We start from the raw sequence: 14,164 nt of genomic DNA on the forward strand, positions 1-14,164 counted from the left end.
TACAGAAGGGTCTCAGGGAGGAGACGAGCCAGTCAGGATGCGATGCAGCAACGATGAAAAATACAACTTTCCTCTAGTTCCTAAATGCTTTATTCCCACTCCCCCCCCCCCACTATCAGGATCCCAATTCTACCTGTCAAATATGGCTAGACCAGAGGATATACACTGGTACAGATAGGAACTGGAAATACAGGGAATCCACGGCACATGATCCCTTCAGCACCAACGGTGAGAGTGGCAATTCCAGGAAGGTTGAGGGAGAGTGGGGTGGAAAGGAGGGGCCAATTACAAGGATCTACATATTACCTCCTCCACAGGGAAGGACAACAGAAAAGTGGGTCAAGGGAGCCGTCGGACAGGGCAAAATATGACAAAATAATAATTTATAAATTATCAAGGGTTCATGAGGGAGGGGCGTGGGAGGGGGAAAAATGAGGAGCTGATGGCAGGGGCTTAGGTGGAGATCAAATGTTTTGAGAATGATGAGGGCAATGAATGTACAAATGTGCTTTACACAATTGATGTATGTATGGATTGTGATAAGAGTTGTATAAGCTCCTAATAAAACTATATATATATATATATATAAAGAGAGAGAAAGAAAACATCCTGGCCCAGTCCAGATCAAGTCTGTATGTTCGATATTAGCCCATATGTCTGATACTAGTCCATAAATTCCATAGAGTCCCACAGAACATACAATGATGTGGGATGCAGGAACGTCACAGACCAGTGGGTGGAAAGTCTTGTGGATACAGTGGTGGAGGAAGGATGTCAGCGCTGGAGTGGGTTTTGAGGTGGCTCCTCCAGCTCCAGAGCTCTGGTTCCATCAGCATAGTTCCATGTGTCTAGTCGGCAGAAAGAGGAAGCGGAGCCTGTATCTGGCCTCCAGTGAGCTATGTACTCCGTAGCTCCTCCAAATGAGGTAATCAAACTGCAACCAGATTGACAGGCTAGACGCCACCCCTTCACAAATTGACGAGATGATGTAATTGACATGAGATGATGTAACTGCCACAACCCTCTAACACCTCATCTAAAAGGGACTTCAAAAAGTTCGTGGAAAATGGGATGATGCCCTCTTGTATGTAGGATGTTGCCAAGGGGCCAAGTAAGACTAGAGAAATAGTGGAATCTGGTGGGAATGGAACTTGGAGGATTCATTGTTGTTGAGAGAAACCGAAGTTGTTCGCATGCTTGTGGAGACGCTTGCAGAAGCCGTGTGTGCACTGCCTGCGTATTCAGGAGGTAAGGTAGCAGGCACTGGCTGGTCCTTTGGCTTAGTGAGTCTGGCCTCGGGGGATGCTTGACTGGAGAGACCTGATAAGTGGCCAGTTACCCCAGGTGGTTTCGGGTTTAGAGTGAAGCCAGCCAGCCTGTGTGGTGTTTCTGCAGCAGACACCGAAAGGCACAAAGAAGGGAGATGCGAGGTCACTGCTCCAGGAGCGGTCTGCGAATGGGGCCAGAGGGAGCGGGAGTGGTGCCAGCCTGTAGCCTCCAGACACACCTTCTAGACACGAAGATAGGCGATAGTAATATACATACCTCAGAGACGAAGCTAAATGCATGTTGGAACCCCCGGAAGAGAACATCAGTAGAGACGATGCTGAGTAAATTACTAAGAAGAATAAGAATTAAAAAAAAAAAAGAAGAAGAATTAAGAAGACAAAGAGAGCGAAGAGCCCCAAGAAAGACCATGGCCGCCCATTTTCCAGAATCCCGATTGGAGAAGCCCAACATGGTTCGCGGAGTAAATGACATCAAATTCACACGATAGCGTTATCAACTGAGTTCCACTCGAAAGGAAGATCGGGAGAGACCGGATACGGAGGCCGGCTTCGGCTGCTGACCGCAGGCGTAGGAGAGCTCTTGGGAAGAGTTGCGGGGAGATGTGGTTGGGGAAACCGCGCGGGTGCCAGCGCTCGCCCTGTGGGCGGGGCCAGGCCGACTGCGGACACCAGATTCCCAGAGTGCCGCGCGCGCCCCCTCCGGACCCGTGCTCCCAGCGTGCCGCGCGCTATCGGCGGGACTGCGGCTCCCGGCGTGCCGCGCGCCTGCGCACGCGCCTCGCGCCCCTACGGCGGCTCCCCCTGGTGGCGGCGGCAGGGGGGCGGGGCCGGAGGCGGGGGGTTGCGCTTGGTGACGGGAGGACGCGCGGCCGCCGCGCACTGGGCCGGCGGCTGCATCGCCGGCGGACTAGGGCTGCGAGGGCTGCGGCGGCGGCGGTGGCCGCGGGGCAGCTCACGCGGTGCGCGGGCCGAGATGAGGGGCTGTGGCGGCGTGGCCCGCGCGCAGCTCATCGGTGAGAGCGCGCGGCCGGTGGGCCGCAGGGCGGGGGGCAGACGGGCCTGGGAAGATGGCGGAGAGGTCGGCGGTGCTGCCCCCGCGGCTCTGGCCTCGGCGGAGGCCCCTGGCGGGGCTCGGCGAAGCCAGGTCACGGCGTTCGAGGGGGCGAGGCGGTTGGCTGCCGCGTGGGGTGTGGAGATGCGGGGCACGCGCCCACCGCGACCGGGCCGGAGCGGGGGTACATGGCGTGAGGGGCGCAGGCCGCGCGGGCACAGAGTGTACCGGCAGGGCCGGCGCTGGGACGTGGGCGTGAAGTGTGGGTGCGAGCATGCTCGGTCGGGGGTGGGTGGGCAAGCGACCGTGCCTGGCCGGGGTATGGGTACGAGTGTGCCCAGCCGGGGGTGGGTGGGCGCGAATGTGCTTCGTGGGGGCGCCCGCGCCGTTTCCGGGGCGCAGTCGGGGTGGGGACAAGGCCTAGGGTTCTTGCTACGCGGGGACGAGGTGGGCACCAGGCAGGCGGGGTCTCCCTCCGAGTCCTGAAGGGCCGCCCCTGGTGCGGAGCCGGCAGCGCGACCTTCGGTCCTCAGCCCGTCCACGGTCAGGCTTTGTCCTGGGCTTTGGGGCACAGGGAGGCGGGATGGGCGGGTCGGGGTCACGGCTGCCTGCGGGCTCCGGCGGGTGCGCGTCTGTGCGGTACCTCGTGGACTCCCCCGACCTCCCTCTGCAGCAAGGACGGGGCTGGGGCGTTTCGGGCACTGTCCATGGATGGGGGCTCAGGTTCAGCACCACCTTCCGGCCTCTCCCCTGGGTTTGCTTCTCTAGTTGTGTGGTGTGAGTGGGGGTAGTGTACCATGCTGAGGGCCTCGAGCCGAGCGAGGGAGAGCTTGGGGCTCAGGACGTCTTTTAAACCGCGCAGCCTGCTCGGAGGCCGCGGCAGCTGTGGGTGTGTTGCACGCTGCTTTTCACCAGCAGCTGCGGTGGGCGCTGTGCAGCCTTCAGTAGCACAAATGCGGCGAGAGTCCCCCTCCCCCTTTTCGGTATTGTGTGGGTTTGCCCAAACCTCCAGTGACCTGCCCTGAGAAACTTACAGCCGCGCGAAGCCCGGAGTTTCTCACCTGGTGTGCACAATAGAGCGGTTTGTCTTAAACCAAGGGTGGAATTTAACTCTTGTTTGTCCCGGGTACCGCCCATAAACAGCAGGTGGTTTACCAGGATTCCTCCCCTGTAACAATAAGCAAAGTGTGTTCCTGGAGCTGGAGGACTCGAGGGAGGCTTGATTAGAGGTGTGCCTTTAAAGCAAGGGGACTGCTCCTTAACCTCTAAGTGCTTGTTCAGTAAACAGCGGCCAGAAGATCCCAGAGGCAGGGGAACGGAGTGGGCATGGGTCTGGAGCCCCGCTGTCTACCTCTGAATAACTGGGACTGGCTATCTCCGACCAGGTGTGCTGTGCCTTGAGTTCCTCATCTGTGAAATGGCACCTGCTGGGCTGGCTTCCCAGGTGGTTGTGAGGGGTGATTTAATTGAGACTTGCCAAATGCTCGATGCCTGGCACACCCTGCAAGTATGCAAAAGAGAAATTATTCTTGCCACTAAGGTTTTGTGTGCCTGGGCTAGAATTAGTTCAATTTGAGGGTTGGAACACGCCATTTCCTGAGCTTACTGCCCTAGGGAATAAACCACCAAAGTTTTGGTAGAGTTCATTTTCCTATGATGCCCTGTCTGTGAAAGAATAATCTATTAGCATATACTCCCAGCGTCGGGGAGTTTAGGTTCAAGCATCAAAAATGGAGGACTTGGAATTGCCGGGTAGTAACATTCTACCTTGTAGTGCTGTTGGGAGAAATAGATTCCATTTTCTCAAGGGGGGGGGAGGGGGAGAGGGAAGATTTTCCAAGGAGATGAGGAGTCTTTTGTTTAGATTTGGTCATCTCCCTTGGTCACTTAAGAGACTCCCTAGAAAATGCACCTTCTATCCTTTCACTGTGTGGTCTGAAATTAAGGACCATCTGTCCCCTGTGGTGTAGTAGGTTACTCTGTGGTCTGATAACCACAGTGCCAATAGTTCTAACCGACCAGCCACTCCAAGGGAGAAATATGAGGCACTTCCATCTAGGTTTACACCCACAGAACTCCGCTGTCTGGGGTCACGATGAGTTGGAATCTGCTTACTGGGCGTAGGTTTCACCTCCAGTAATCTTTTGGCATCTGTGATTTAAGGTGAAAATGTTTACTGTTTTGGAAAAAGTGGTAAGGAAACAGCTTTTTTGAGCATATCTGGAACTCTGTAGAGGTTTAGAATGCCCCTCCCAGCCTTCTTCCCATGTGTGCTGACATGGGACGCCTGGAACTAGGAAGAAGCGGTACAAACTCGGGCACACAGCTTGTCCTGGTGCCGTTAAGAACAGTTGTCAGTGGGCAGAGGCTGTTGCTCGATTTCGGATGGTTCTTTGGTGCCTTTGAGATGAGGGTGATTCGGTGTTTTCTCTACTGCCATCTCTAGTTCTCTTGGCAGCACCATATTGCTGTATCTGCTCGTTGCATTGACTTGTGGTCAATTGTTGTGAGTTGTGTCCATCCTCCTCACCACTGGCTTTGCTGGGTGCCCTTTAAGGATACCATGAGGCATCCTTATGAGCATGGGGGGCTGCAGTCTACCTGGTCCAGTTGGGCCTGTTAGCTTGTGCTGTCTGGCTTTGTCTATCCTTGAACTCCTAGCAACTGTCCCTTCGTGACCTCTGGCCACACCCTGTTCCCACCCTGCTGAGATGGGCTTATGCTCTCCCACCCCCAGCTTCAGGAGTGCTCCTGAAGGGCTGTTCTCCCCCCACCCCCACAAGAGCTGCCCAGCAGCTCTGCCCTCCTGAGATCTGAGGGTGACTTGAAGTCCACTTTGTCGTCGTGCCTTTGTTGCTCAGATAACATGGGCCATCCTCCCTGTCCTTCTAGGAATAAGCTTATCTCGGAGATGAGGTCACTGCCGGGCTTTGGCACTGTCTGTGTGCTGTGAAGAGGACTGGCCAGTGTCATTGTTCCACTGGGTGTGCTTTTCTTGAGTTCGCATTTGGTAGGATGTTTCCCTGTTTTTCCAAGTCTTGGGAATCCTGTGGGACAACTAGAATATTCAACATTTGTCAACATTCTCGGACGCTTTTTCCACATCCCCTTTCACCCTTCTTCTTCTTCACTGAACACCTACCTCCTCCTCAGTGCTGCTCCTGCGGGACATTGTTTCTCAAGGAGCTTGGGAACAGGAAGTAGGCTGTGGGTGACAAAGGAGCAGAGTCAGTGCCATTCAAGGTGTCCCAGGCATCCCAGAGTGGAGATGGTCAGAGTTCCTTCCTGGCTGTGGCCTTTCTTCCTTGGCACCACTAGGTGGGTTAGAATGGCCACCCTTTAAGTTAGCAGCTGAGTGCAAACCGTATGTGCTGCCCCCCTAAGGATCAAAGCCTTTGTACGGACCAAAGCAGGGCTGTAGACCAGGGCTTATCAGTTGTGAGCTGTCCCCTGTGATATATCCAGCCGATGCCTGTTTCTGTAAATAAAGTTTTATTGAGACACATCCAGACCTACTCATTTATACATTGTCTGGGAGCATTTTGCCAGAGTTGTGACAGGGTGTGCGTGCTGCTGAGCAATGGCCAGTCTTACCAGCAAAACCTCTATTGCTGAGTCTGGCCCTGATGCAGGATTCAGCAGGGCTGTGATCCTGGGGCTGGAATGTATGGGCACCTTCAGGGAAGAGGTGGCATTGGAGAAAGGAGCCGCAGAGGCAGGGTGGTGAGCCAGGCTGCTACAGGGAAGGCTGGGCCTGTTCTGCTGGGCCGCTGGGCTGCCACTACATTCCTGTGTCCCCTGAAGGACTCTTTCTGGGATGTGCTGCTGTTACAGAGTCGGGTTGCTGGGTAAAAACCCACAGTGGTTCTTAAAGTTCCAGCTCGGTACTGACCCTTTGGGCCCCGTGGCTAAGCCACGTGGAGGGTCGTGCTTGTTCCCTTGGCAGTGGGCAGGTAGAAAGCCCTTACAGGGAAGGGTGAGGGCACAGTTGGAGGCAGCACAGCGAGCCAGGATAGAGCAGGGTTGGTTGGGGTCCAGGAGGGATCCTGTAGCCTAAGCAAGACCCCTGACACCTCTGGGTGCCACTGAGGGCACTGATTGGGGCCTGCAGAATCAGAGCACCCTCAGTGGCTTTTGAGGGCCGAGGAGTTGGTTTAGTCAGAGCCAGGTCTGTGCCCTGTCCCCTGCAACGCCTGCATGCTTTACCTACAGTGGCCTGCAGGAGGGGGCTTTACAAAAATAGAAGACCTAAGCAGGATGTTTGGAAGGATGAGATGGGGGCTCTGGAGAGCGGACAAAGCTACAGGCCGGCCTGGGTGAAGGCTGGACACCTAGTGTCTGAGCTGTCTGAGTATGGTGGGGGTCTCTGGACAGTGTCTTGACGCCACCACGACTCGGTCTTTCTCACTCCGTGTCTTGCTGGTCTCCAGGGATCCTGCTCTCCTCCCCAGAAGGTATCGGGCCTCTTCCTCCACTGTGCCCCTGCTGCACCTCTGGCCTGGACCGCTCCCCTCTTACACATGGTGCTTTGTGACATGTGTAGAGCCATGTTTTTTAACAGGGGGTGCCCCTTCCCCACCTCCAGGAGACATTTGGCCTCTCTGGAAACACTTTTGATTATCCCAGCTGGGAGAAGGTACCATCAGCATGAGGCCAAGGGTGTCAAGAACCCCACAGGGTGCCTTACCCCAGGGAAGGCCCTGCCCTGCCCCCATCTCCCTACTGCCTGCCTCCCAGACCTGTATCCCTCTTGTGCATTCTCTCCTCTGCTGATAGCAGCTGCGTGGCCACTGGGCTGGGAGTTGTACATGCTTTGCCCCCTCTGCTGTCCCCCTGAGAGGAACCTCCCTACATTCCCTCCTCCCCATGCTGTGGTCCCTCTCCTCCCACATCTCAGTTCCTCGCCCCACCCAGCCTTCCCTCCTCCCACAGCAGTCCTTTCTGCAGGACCAAGAACAGGCACTCGGGTGCTCTTAAGGCTCGTGCTTCCACTGCACCAGCTTTTACTTCCCAGGGTCTTATTTTATCTTCAGTGGATAGTTTGTTCACACAGTTCAGAAGTGCAGAGGGTGCATGGGGAGGTCTCCACCCTGGACAGGAACCTTTCCCAGGACAGCTGCTGTGTCCAGTCTTCTCCACATAATTTGTAACTATACTAGCAGATGTGTGCCTGTGTGCACATGTGTGCAGGGTTGTGTGTGTGTGCGCAGGTGAGAGTACGCACACATATGCCAAATCCTCTGGTTCTCACAAAACCCCTGAACCTTGTCCGACGGACTCTCTCTGAGGGACGCTCTATGTACCCTTTCCTGCTGCCTGCATCCTGTCTGCCCTGTGCCTTGCTGTTTTGACCCCGTCCCTCCTGCTGAGCCAGGTAGCACAGTGTGCCCTGTGGTGGGCGGGTGTGCCCACTCCTCTTGTTATTACTCTTCCTGCTGCTGCGGGGCTTGCTCTAGTCTGTGAAATGGGGTCTTTATCTCGCTGCTCCTTTTGTCTTCTGTTTCTCCTGATCATCTGTCCACCGTCTCCCCCTCTTTTAAAGACGCCACTCCAGCACTGTGGAGGCCATTATTTTGGATTTCTAGATTGTGATGAAAGGCCCAGCCACCCGTATTTGCAGCAGCTTGATATGTGTAGCAGCCATCAAGCAGGGACAGCTCAGCTCCGACTCCCGTCACCTGGTCCCTTTGAAGGGGAGGGGGCTACCTGAGCTGTAGTCTTGTTTTGGTTTTGAAATACACTATCTTTCTTCTTTTTGAGGCATAAAAGCATGTTCCCATCCCCTCCAAAACACCCAAACTCACTGCCATTGAGTCGATTCTAACTTAGACCCTATTGGACAGGGTAGGACTGCCCGGTGGCTTTCTGAGACTGTAGCTCTTTATGGGAGTAGAAAGCTTCATCTTTCTCCAGGGGAGTGGCTGGTGGTTTTGAACTGCTGCCCTTTCTGTTAGCAACCCAACAGGTAACCACTGTGCAACCAGGGCTCCCTTCTCCTTGCACTTGGGATGGGGTTAATTTAAGGTTCTGGTTTTGAAGATAAGACTTCATGCCCCTTCTGTTGCAACTCCTCAGGAAGTGAATTAGAAAGGGTGCCGGTGGGAAAGCAAACCAGGACTTGCTGGGGAGTCGGGGAGGAAAGGGAGGAGCTTCTTCAAACTAACATTCTGACAGACCCTCAGGGTATAAGAGGGAAGAGTGCGGCCACTGGGGAAAGTTAGGGAACTCCTCTCTTTCTCTCCAGACAAGGACTGCCCACATGGAGGCAGGAGGGGGCCTTGGCAGTGGAGGCTCCCCAACTTCCTCCCTGGGCTCCCCGAATTTTGCTACCCCCTGTCTTTTGAAGACTAAAAGAGGAAGCCTTCCTCTTGGTCTTGGCTACTTAGCGCAGGTTTATGTCTGAAAGGCATGTACACGCCTGGCCACACAGGGAGATGTGGACCTTGTGTGGGTTGAACATTCAGGATGGTGGTCAGTTTCTGAGGCTGCATGAACCCCAAAGCCCCACTAAGGTTTTTGAAGTGGAACAGCTTGAGGATGGCACCTGCCTCCTGGCTCCTTCACTCATACAACCCTCAGCTTGGGCCACAGTTGGTTCCTTCCCTTGGGGTTGGGGCAAAGGCGACCAGCGGGTGGTCAGTGGAGCCTCCGCCCCCAGGCACAGCCCTGAGGCTGAAATCCATACAAGAACAGGTCACCAGGTCTTTCCTACAGATCCACTGAGTGGGCTCCATCTGCCCACCTTTGAGTACTCGCAAGGGCGCCTTCAGTAGATGCTGATCAAAAGCTAGTGTTTCCATGCAGCCCAGTGCCATTGAGCCATAGACACCAACAAACCTGCAGTGAGAAGAACATATGCGCATTCTGTGGTTCACTTGCATGAGAGGCGAGGTGAAGTTCCAGGGACACACAGAGTAGATTAGTGTGGCCTCAGGGCTGGGGGGTGCGGGCGGGGATTTTGGCCGCAGACTATGGTGATGGTTACATATATCTTGGAGTATTCTACAACCAATGAGTGGGACATTCAAAAGGAGACTTTGCTAACTGAGTCGAGTTGTCCAGAGGAAAAGGTGGCTAGGACTTCCTTGAAGGGCATGTGCCGAGGAACCCCTGCGCCTGTGGGGAGGTGTGGCAAGGACTTTGTTCTGGGCTCCATCACTCACTGGCCACTGACTGCAGAGAAGCCGATTTTTCTCCCCTACAGATTAGACAGAGCCTCTCTACTCACTGCCCGGAGTGGTGTGTCAGTGTAGACTGAGCACTCCTTCAGTCTTCCTGCAGTCTGGTCTAAGACAAGACCAGCTCCGAGTGTGACTGAGGGCAATCTAGACAGAAGACGGGAAGAGGACACACACAGGAGAGCTCGAAGCCCTGCAGTTGGCATCAGCCTTCTGACCTGCTCTGCCTTTCATCTTTTCTGCTTGTCATCTGGTCATTTTCAAAAGCTACTTGAGGCCAAGTTCTGGTTAGCTGCAGGGGCTGATGGACAGCAGCCGCCTTCATGGGATGTTGAAGGGAAAACGGGGAGCGGGTGGGGTTAGCAGACCAGACATCACAGCAACAGTGAAGACGGAGCCCTGGCTTTCCTAGTGCCCGGGCTTCTGTGAGTCAGGATTGTGCTGAGGCAGACGGAGCCTCTGTTCCTGAAGCAGCGCCTCCCCAGCCTCTGGCTCTCTCTCTAGCAGGTACCACTCGTAGCTTTGCCCATTCCCGAGCTGGCCTGCCTGCTCCATCACTGTCGTGGGGGCTGTGGGAGGAGGGCGGGTGGCGGGTGGTGGGCTGTTAGGACTCGAGCTTCTCCAAGGTCAGTGGTTCCTGATTGCAGGAGGGATGGCGTGAGAGTCCAGAGGTCCCACTAGGAGGGTGTGTGGGAACCACAGCCACATGGGTACTAGAGTTTTCATGCCTCCTGTGTCTCTTCCAGGCCCTCCATGCCCCCTGGTCACTCCTGTCACCTCCCAGGCTGTCCTCTCAGCAGCCCTTCCTATAAGTGGCACAAAAGGGGTCCCCGTGGTATGTCCATGTGGAGCAGTGTGTGGGCTGGCTGGGGCATGGAGGAGGGGCATCTATCATTGAGTCCTCAACAGTAGCCAAGTACAGGTAGCGCGGTTGAAGAGGGAGGGGAGCGTGCGGTGGGGCAGCAGGTGCATGTGCGTGGTTTGGTGTGGGGCCCCTGTGGGTGGAGCCGCCCGTGGGCTGCTGAGCACTGTCTGCCAGGCTGAACACTACGACTGTTTTCTGAGGGTACACTTCTCTGCGGGAGCCCCCTCAGAAGATGACAGTCAAGACCAGACAGGCCCTGGTCAGCAAGCCTCTTTCTGGCTCTGGCTCTACCCTGTCCTTCCATTCTGGAAAACACACGGAGGCGCTTACCACTGGGATCCGTTCTGACATCTCTGCATGGTAACACCAGTCTCTGCAAGTGGGCCAGCGACAACGTTCTTCCTCATCTCTGCACTCCACAGAGTGCTGGCTCAGGCGTGTCCTGAAGCCTGTCTGCTGTACCTCCCCTGTGGGTACTTGTGTCTTGGGGAGGTAGATCAAGGGCTAGAGCGAGCCCTGAGACCCCTGAGTGGCCACCAGGAGCCAGCTCTGGAGCAGGAGCTGCTGAATCTCAGCTTGAGGCCGCAGAGCAAGACCAGGAGCAGGGCTGGGGCATCAGCTCTGGAGCACCGCTGAGCAGTTGGGCCTGAGGGGGAACCTGGGAGACTATCGAAGATGAGCCAGACTAGCCTTGGGCCACGGGAGGATTTGGGAGGCCACCGGGGTGGACATGGGACAGAGTGTCATTCTGGGAGGAGGGCAGGATGAGCCTGTGGTACCACTGAGGGATGTTGTTGTCCACAAAGATGTGGACTTGATAGGCTCCCAGGTCAAGGAGGTGCTGGTCAGTGATGCCTGCTGGATGGTCAAGGGCTGGGGGCTGCAGGCATCATGAGAGAAGCACTGGGCCCCCTAAGGCCAGGTGGGTGAGAGGGTGCCAGGCAAGGAGGCTTTGTCCTTGGGGTGGTGGGAGTGGAGTAGCTATAGGGGCCACACGGTAGGAAGGTGGTGGTGTGATTGGGCCTGGGGGGTATATCCTGGAGGTGGAGCGGAGGGGCGGCTGGGACTTTACTTGCGTGCATGGGTGGCTCCCTTGAGGTCTTTGTGCATGAAAACAAGCACCCATTCACAGAGTGGGGGCCTTGTCACTGAAGGTGGACCTTGCAAGGTAGATGGTTTTAGATGGTAAGACTCTGGGCTGTTGGTCTTTTGAGAATGTAGCTGAGGAACAGGAAGGGCGCCTTTGAACCAGGTGCAATCTCTGGTGAAGGTGGTTCACTCACAGCCAGTGGGCCCTGGCACACACGCATGGCGGGGAGCTCTGCATGTGTGCGTGTGCATGTGTGTGTTGCTGCATGTGCACACATGCAGAGGCCCATGTGTGCAGATAAATATGCAAAGTTTGCCAAACAATGTGAAGTGCAAAAGAGTTCAAAGGGTTGTAGCGGAAACGTTGCTGTAAATTACTACCAGTACATGTGGTTGTAGGCAGATGTTAGGTGCACAGCGTCTGTCCTGATACCAAGAGATTGCCTCGGCTTCAATCCATTTTTTCAGTCCTGTGACAGATGCAAAGACTCTTAAGGTGAGGGGCACTCAAGAAAACTGGCTCCAGCAGTACATCCAGAATGCTCCTTAGAAGCAAGGGTGGTAAGACTTCATCTTACGTACATTGGACAGGTTATCAGGAGAGACTACTCCTTGGAGAAGGACATCATGCTTGTTAAAGTGGAGGGGCAGTTACAAAGAGGAAGGTCCTCAACAAGATGGACTGACACAGTGGCTGTAACAATAACAATTGTGAGGATGGCACAGGACTGAGTGGGGTGCACGAGGTCGCTATGGGTTGGAACAGTCACAGCAATCTGTGTTGGAACTTGCAGCCGTGTTGTAAGTAAAACTCATTTTTTTTAAACCAATTGTCCACTCATGGGCTGTTGGGCTGATTACACTTTGCTCCGTAGCCTTCTGATGCATGAACACTAAGAGGCCTGAGAATTATTCAGAACAGGAGTGGTGTGGGAAGGGAAGGATTGTCCCTGCCCATTGGTGAGGAAATGAACCTTTTCCCTGTCCTGCTGGAAGGCCTCAGAGCTGTGCTGGGCAGGACGTGATCTCTGGAACTAGAGAGAAGCCTGGAGCACAGGGGAGAGCTTCTCTACCATGCCCGAGGGACAGCCTGACTGACTGCAGCTGTCTGAGCCTGTGCAAGGCCTGCAGTCGGGAGAGATCTGAACTCTGCCTTGTCCTGCGGCCCACATTGCCTTTTGCCGAGCCACAGCCTCGCTTCTCGGGTAAAGCACACTGCTCTCTCAGGGTCCAGATTATGTTCACTTTGTTCCATCGTAACACAGAGCCCTGTATGGCCTGTGGCCCCATCCAGTTCGTGGCGCTCCCTCAGATCCCTTTATAATGTACATTTTGTCTGGTTGCTCCTGGACTTAAAATTCTTGAGGCTTAACTCTGGAAAAGGCTGTGACTCCCACCGAGGCTTCCCAGCCCAGTCGTCCTGGCAGCCCTGCTGCCCTGGCTGCACAGTGGGCAGCCCCCTTCTCCAGGTTTCTGCTATGAGATGCCAGTCAGAGGGGAGTAAGGAAGCTTCTTAAAGGGAGACTTTATTCTTTTCTTCCATAGCACTTTCCAGAATTCATCACTTATATTTGTCTGTAACTTGTCTTTCTCCTGTAGCGCATAACGACAAGGGCCCAGGTCAGTTGTGTTCGTCATTATCTATCTGGGACCTAGTACAGTATCTGACACAAAAGTGCAAAAATAATTTATTTTCAGAATGAATTAATTAATGCACAATTAGAAAGAAAAATAAGTAGTAGAATTAATGAGATCTGTTAGGGATGCAAGGGAATATGGCAAGCTAGTGCTATAAATAATTAAGCACTACTTGAATGACAGGAATAAATATTCCAGCCGTTCGGGGGAGGGTGATGAAGAGGCCCATTTAAGGTGGGTGTGCCTGGAAGGCTGGCAGACTGGCTCGAGAGATGAGTGAGAGCATCCAGTTCCCCTCAGATAGAAGTGCAGAAAACGCCTTGCCTGGAACACAGTGGGAGTGGACAGAGGCGGCAAGGCAAGCAGGCTCCAGAGCTGTGCCGTCCACCAGCAGCCACTGATGACGCCTGAGCCTCGGCATGAGGCCACCGCTGACCGTCAGGGGCCATGGAGTTGGTCTCAGCCATAGTGGCCCAGGCTTAGCATAACAGAGCACTGTCTGGTGCTGCCCCAGCCTCCCAGCTGTTACCATGTGTGAGCCTGCCTGGCAGCCACTGTGTCAAACCAAGTCCTCCAGGGAACGGTCTCCTGGGAACATGTCTAAAGTAAGCCAGAAGTCTCACCCTTCTTGCTTCCAAGGGACGTTCTGGCCATGCATCTTCCTGAATGGATTTCTTTCTTTTCCTGCAGTCCAGGCTCCTGTCAGCTCTCTTTGCCAGCACCAGGGTTCAGATACAGCAGTTCTTCTCACGCCTTCCGTATTCACTGCCCGGCTTCCTTACCTGGGAGGAGTTGGAAAAGATCTTGCCTTGTGTCAGGCCCACCTTAGTCCTCAAAAGGCCATCTTTGCTCATTACCACTTTAAAGAGATCTTTTGTGGCAGATTGCCTTAATATATTGCATCCACGTCTGATTTTTTTTAAAAACTTCTCATTGTGAATGAGGTGAAGGTTTGAGAGCAGGTGGTGTTGACATTTCGTGGTCCATGCAGGTGCTGATCCGCCTCATCTTCTACGCACTGCCCCTCACCTACTTCTCTTCCAGGTTCCCGTCT

At 54.6% G+C, this 14,164-nt stretch overlaps 1 protein-coding gene across 3 annotated transcripts in view; it reads left to right on the top strand.

The window, feature by feature from the left end:
* Window positions 1–2,149: 2,149 nt before the first annotated feature.
* Window positions 2,150–14,164, top strand: part of ARHGAP39 (Rho GTPase activating protein 39) — a 70,799-nt gene continuing 58,784 nt past the window's right edge. For all 3 annotated transcript variants that reach the window (XM_075549077.1, XM_075549076.1, XM_075549078.1), the window contains exon 1: window positions 2,150–2,302. The gene's annotated coding sequence lies outside the window, so the exon portion shown is untranslated. The remainder of the gene's footprint in view (window positions 2,303–14,164) is intronic.

This window comes from Tenrec ecaudatus, chromosome 5, assembly GCF_050624435.1.
Source record: "Tenrec ecaudatus isolate mTenEca1 chromosome 5, mTenEca1.hap1, whole genome shotgun sequence".
In the NCBI taxonomy this organism is placed as follows: Eukaryota; Metazoa; Chordata; class Mammalia; order Afrosoricida; family Tenrecidae; genus Tenrec; species Tenrec ecaudatus.